General features: G+C 39.9%; 1 pseudogene; it reads right to left on the bottom strand.

Moving 5' to 3' along the window:
- Positions 1-4175: 4175 nt before the first annotated feature.
- On the bottom strand, positions 4176-4990 carry LOC101129580 (histone H3.3A-like; annotated as a pseudogene).
- Positions 4991-5787: the final 797 nt, after the last annotated feature.

Here is a 5787-nt window from a genome sequence, read left to right as displayed (position 1 = left end):
GTTAGCAGCTTCTTACCTGTTTCATTTTGCTTCAATTTCTGCAATATGTGGATTGCCATGTGTCGATAACTTGGTTGTTGAACTTTATTAGATATAAATATCCTTGTGACTATTTTTATTTCATGTCTATGGTATCTTTGCATTTTGGTGCTCAAATTTCTGAACTTTCAAGTGCAATGAACCCTGCATTAACATAAATATTGGAGATGATGGTAGCATTTAAATTCCTCATGAAGACAACTTCAGGTCTGAGATTTTCACTCTGCAGAGTTTCAGTCCATTCTGCCAAGCATGTGCTAACTTCTCAGACTTCTTTCATAGCAGTCACCAAATCGTTCGTCATTTCTCTGAACTCAATTTTTCCACTAAGGCCAGATTTTGAAGTTAATACATGAAGGAAGTTTCTGGCAAGTAGAGCCTGCTCTAAACTTGGTGTCCCTGTGGGCATGCTCAAAAGTGGAAATGAATTGGAAAAATGAGTATAAAATAAAAATGGAAAATTAAAATCCTGTTTGTGAAAACAAGCATTCCAATTAATCTTTGTCTAGACAGTTATCAAATGTCAGATAGATATGAATTATGGCAATGCAGTCTACATTACACAGCCCACCCCTCTGCTCTCGAACTCTGTCAGATTCATGCATATACTGGTTGGCCAGCTATCCTTGGCCTTACTCTACCACATGATTTTCTCATTTTATAACTGCCATGTACTTGAAGCATCATCAGGATGATATGTTTAAAATAATTAGGTGGTTCTTTTGTCTTTATGATAAAATCCAAACCACGTACCATGGTAGTCAAAGACTTTCCTATTTGGCTCTTGGCTACCTTCCCATCCATTCTAAATTCCTACTACTCCCCACCTTATATATGCTTCAGTTATACTGAATGTTACCACCCACACCCACCAGCCACTATTCACAGCTCACCACCAATAGTGAAAAACCATCAACCATACTTGCCAGCCTTGCTCCACCACCAGTCATACCTCAACAGCCCTGGGCACCACCACAATCTCTGCCCAACAGACATTTCTAACAGCAGCAGTTCTATTTACCCCATTCCTACTTTCATGGCCCGTTGGCTTAGTCCTGTTGATTCTCCTTAGTATCTCACTGAATGTCTCATGCATGTGTTCCTTTTTCTTTAATTCTTCCACCTTGCTCTAGAGGAGACCACCATCATCTTGCCCCTGGAATACTACACCAGCCTCCTGACTAGGTTTTCTTCCTCCAGGTTAGCATCCCTCACGTCCTTCCAATATGCACTGCTAAAGTGATCTTTCTGAAATCTATATATGACCATATCCAACCCCTTCTTAAAGACTCTGGTAGTCATTAGTGCTATTAAATATGTCTGGCTTGCTCTCCACTCCGCTAGGCACATGGTAAGATTGCAGTTCCCCACTCCCTTGAAGTTAGGTGTGGTCATGTTGAAACTGGCACAATTGTCCCTTAGAACTGATGTTTATGGTTTCTTTTGAATACATGTAGAAATTAACCCTCCCAGTCTTAAAACTTGAGAAAATTACATTTGTTTTATCTGAGTTCCTTTCTCAGGAAACCAACCATCAGGCCCCTCAGATGGTATCAAGAAACTGAAATTTACCAGATCACCACATCTGGACAATAAGATGCCAGATCCCTCACCCATCATTATTGCCTAACCAACCACCTGCTTCCTGTTGACCAACTCCTCTTCTTTATCCCCTCTCTAATTCCTGTTTTCCCACACATGGTTATATTTCTTTCCTGCTATATGAACCCCTAGTTTTAGTTGGTCAGGGAAATGGATTTGACACTGATCTTCCATCTTCTCAGGTGCAGCACCTGAATAAAGCCTTCTTCCCTGGCAATACTCGTCTCAGTGATTGGTTTTCCATGCTATGAGCAATGGGACCTAGACCAAACCTTTGATATTTTAGTAATGATGTGACTTGTTATAGTGAATGAAAAGTGGGCAGAAGTGATGTGTGATATCTTGGGGCAGAAGCTTTAAGAGCACGTGTACAATTTGCCCCATTCTTTGTCCCTCTGGCTCCAGGTGGTGGCTGCTCTGTTGGCCTGGATCCAAGGGAGAGGGGCCCCCAGAGTACTCATGATGTACATGTAGCATGAGTAAGAAATAAATATTGTTGTTTTAAGTCATTGGTTTTGTGGATTTTACTGCAACATAATCTGGTGCACTTTGAGTAACACAAAGACCAAAGGTAAAGCTCAAACTCTTTAGTAAAATATTGATAATTCTATATAATCTGACCTCCGCTTTCCAACTTCATTTTAAGCTGTTCCTCCTTCCACATCCTACACTCCAGACAAACTGCTGTTTCTGGTGTGTGCTCCTGTGCTTTCCTGCTTTGGTTATTTACTCTACCTCTACTTCCAACTCGGCATGTCCAAAAACTATCTTAGTGGAAAGTAGTTTCTCCCTCCTTTACACTCCCATGGCATTTTATCTGGATTATTTTCCTACTTGTATCAGAGTTTCTTATATATGTATCTGCTATGGTTTGAATGTTTGTCTCCTCCAAAACTCATGGTGAAATTCAATCCCCAATGTGGTAGTATTAAGAAGTGGGGCTTTTAAGAAGTGATAGAGTTGTGAGGGCTCCACCCTTATGAATGGATTAATCTGTTCATAGATTAATTGATTAATGGGTTAATGGATTAATGAGTTATCATGGGAGTGGGACCATTGGCTTTATAAAACTAAAAAGAGAGACCCAAGCTAGTACACTCAGCCCCCTTACCATGTGATACCCTGTAGAGAGTCCCCACAAGCTACTGGATGTATCCCCTTGACGTTGGACTTCTCAGCCTCCATAACTGTAAGAAATAGATTCCTTTTCTTTATAAATTAGCCAGTTCATATATTCTGTTATAAGTAACAGAAAATGAACTAAGACAGTGTATAATCTATTCTTTTCACCTGGAATCTCCTTCGAGTAAAAGTTTGTGTCTAAATCATCTTTGCATGTACCTACAATATTTAGAACAATGCCCCTCGTGTTAGTGTTCAAATATTTGTCAAATGAACATACTCTGTTTCCGAAATACAGAATATTTATAATACTCTTAATTTTTGTGGTAGGGTTTGTTTTGTGTGACTGGGTGGATTAGAGAGATGGTAGGGAGTAACTAAGAAAGTATAGGGTAACTGATTAGGGGGATGGAATAGAGAAGGAAATAGGAGAGGAAACAGTGAATTTAACACATTGCTACCTGCCATCTGCTTGAAACCTAATACTATGCTAGGCACTGTGAAGAATTTAAAGTAAGAAGAAGTCACTATTTTTGATCCCAATGGACTTACTGTCTGGTTCGGAGACAAAGTATTATATGCCTGAAGCCATAAATAACAGATAGAGATTGTAATACAGAGATAAGTTATTAAAATTCTGTTTCACACAGTGAATTTTCAACTATTTCTGCAATATATTATTGTGTCTCTAAGTCTATTGCAAATATTTCAGGTGAGGTTAGCAATAGTTTACCTCAATTAGGAAATTACTATGCATTTACATATTGTAGAACCAATTCACAAAGTGACAATTGATGCAAAACCAAACCACCACCAGTGGCAAGCTAGTATGAATCTGAAAAGACTGGCTGAGTTGAAACTTGCTCCTACTAATCTTCTGTGATTGGTTTTGTTTTGTGTGACTGGATAGCATTTTTAATCCCCAAAGCTCTTTGAGGCACTTGGCATAATTTGAATGTATTGTGTGTGTGTGTGTGTGTGTGTGTGTGTGTGTGTGTGTGTGTGTGTGTATTACAGTGGCCTGACGGTGTCCTGATAAACATTTAGCAATCATCACTGGGGGCAGCGGGGCCCAGAGGTATAGCACTTGCAGTTTTTTCTGTTGTGTAAATACTTCCACCATGGCTACCAATTTTAAGCTACCAATTGAACATCACTGAATATGGAGTTCAGAAGAGATGTGTACAATCAACTCTCAAAAGCCAGAACTCCACTTGGTGTAGGAAGTGGTGACCAGAGAGGCAGAATGGAGGGGTGAGGAAGGGCAGAGATTTAAAAAAAAAAAAAAAGCAAAGGAACTGATTACTGATTTAAACACTCTAAAGGGAGAAGTAAGGTTGGAGATTTGGATAATTTTTTTTTGTGCCGTCAGTAAGAAATTTACTTGTTTTAAAAAAATCCAAATGCTGGCATTGTCCAGAAAAATTTAACAGGTTTATTTATAATTATTATAAAGTTGAACCGCTGAAACTTGTTCACCGAAACATTTTAACTTGCATTAATGCTTTATGTCTCCGCATTTATATTAAAAATTAACACACAAATGAAAATGGAAAAACTGCCAATACCTGATTTCTATCCCCTATTTTTCCACTCGCAATCATATACTTAGGTACCTTTTGACCCCATGGAAAAAAATATCTAACGTTCAGTACTACCAATAACAGGAAGAAGAGAATTTTTTTTTTTTTTGAGAATGAAATGTTTCCCATCATAGTGGATTCTTAAGCACGTTCTCCACGTATGCGGCGTGCTAGCTGGATGTCTTTCGGCATAATTGTTACACGTTTGGCATGGATAGCACACAGGTTGGTGTCTTCAAAAAGGCCAACCAGATAGGCCTCACTTGCCTCCTGCAAAGCACCGATAGCTGCGCTCTGGAAGCGCAGATCTGTTTTAAAGTCCTGAGCAATTTCTCGCACCAGACGCTGGAAGGGAAGTTTGCGAATCAGAAGTTCAGTGGACTTCTGATAACGTCTAATTTCACGGAGCGCCACAGTACCAGGCCTGTAACGATGAGGTTTCTTCACCCCTCCAGTAGAGGGCGCACTCTTGCGAGCGGCTTTTGTAGCCAGTTGCTTCCTGGGTGCTTACCACCGGTCGGTTTGCGGGCAGTCTGCTTTGTAGGAGCCATGGTACAGAGACCTCCTTACTTACCCCCCTTCTCCTTCGGCTGGAGCTCGGCGAGCGAGAGGCGGCGCTGGCGTTGGAGAGCGACGGCGGCGCGGCGGCGCGGCGGCGCCTGCGAACACCAGGTTTGGATAATTTTTAACTAGCCAGTCAGCCACCTGAAAAACTGAAAGTTATTGTTGTTAAGTCTCACTGCTGAGTGCTGGACTTTTCCTGTTTTTGCAATAGTGACAAATAACTTCAATCTTTGCTTTAGGAGATTTTTAAGCACCGAATTTACAGTTTTTAAAAGTTGCTCCCTTTGAAACGAATCTGTGGTGATACAAATTAAAATAGTGGCTACTTCCTAGGTATAGATGGTGAGGGGGCACAAGAGAGCTTTCTGGGGGTGTTGAAAGCTTTCCATTTCTTGCTTGATCTGGGTGGTTATTACTTGTATGCTCGTTTACATCTTAATAGTAAATAAATAGTTATAAAAAGTTGCTCACTTTGGACGTCCTTCCCCACCTCTGAAGTGTTTCTTCCAGGTATATATTACATTAAAAATAGTGGGAAGGGGGTGGGAGGCAGGGAAGAAATGCAAACTATTTTATTAGGTGATGTCCACGCTAATAACTGTACTATATATAGTGTGTTTTTGCACAGTGTACATTTCCACAGTGCATTATTCATTACACACACAGTGGTATTAGCTAGGAAATTGGGATCAGGTAAATAACACCAGGAAGTAATGACTGTTGACATTACATGTAGTAATCTAGTTTCCTGTAACAAACTGCAAATGTATTCTGTTTGGAATTAATACAGTATGTTAAATTTTATCCACAAAAATGACTTATGAGATTGAATCCATTAGTTTAATGGAATATCACAATCATTATTCCAAACTTATTT

Source organism: Gorilla gorilla, chromosome X, assembly GCF_029281585.2.
Source record: "Gorilla gorilla gorilla isolate KB3781 chromosome X, NHGRI_mGorGor1-v2.1_pri, whole genome shotgun sequence".
Lineage (NCBI taxonomy): Eukaryota > Metazoa > Chordata > Mammalia > Primates > Hominidae > Gorilla > Gorilla gorilla.
The sequence above is the reverse complement of the archived record's forward strand: the minus strand, read 5'-3'. Positions and strand labels throughout refer to the sequence as shown.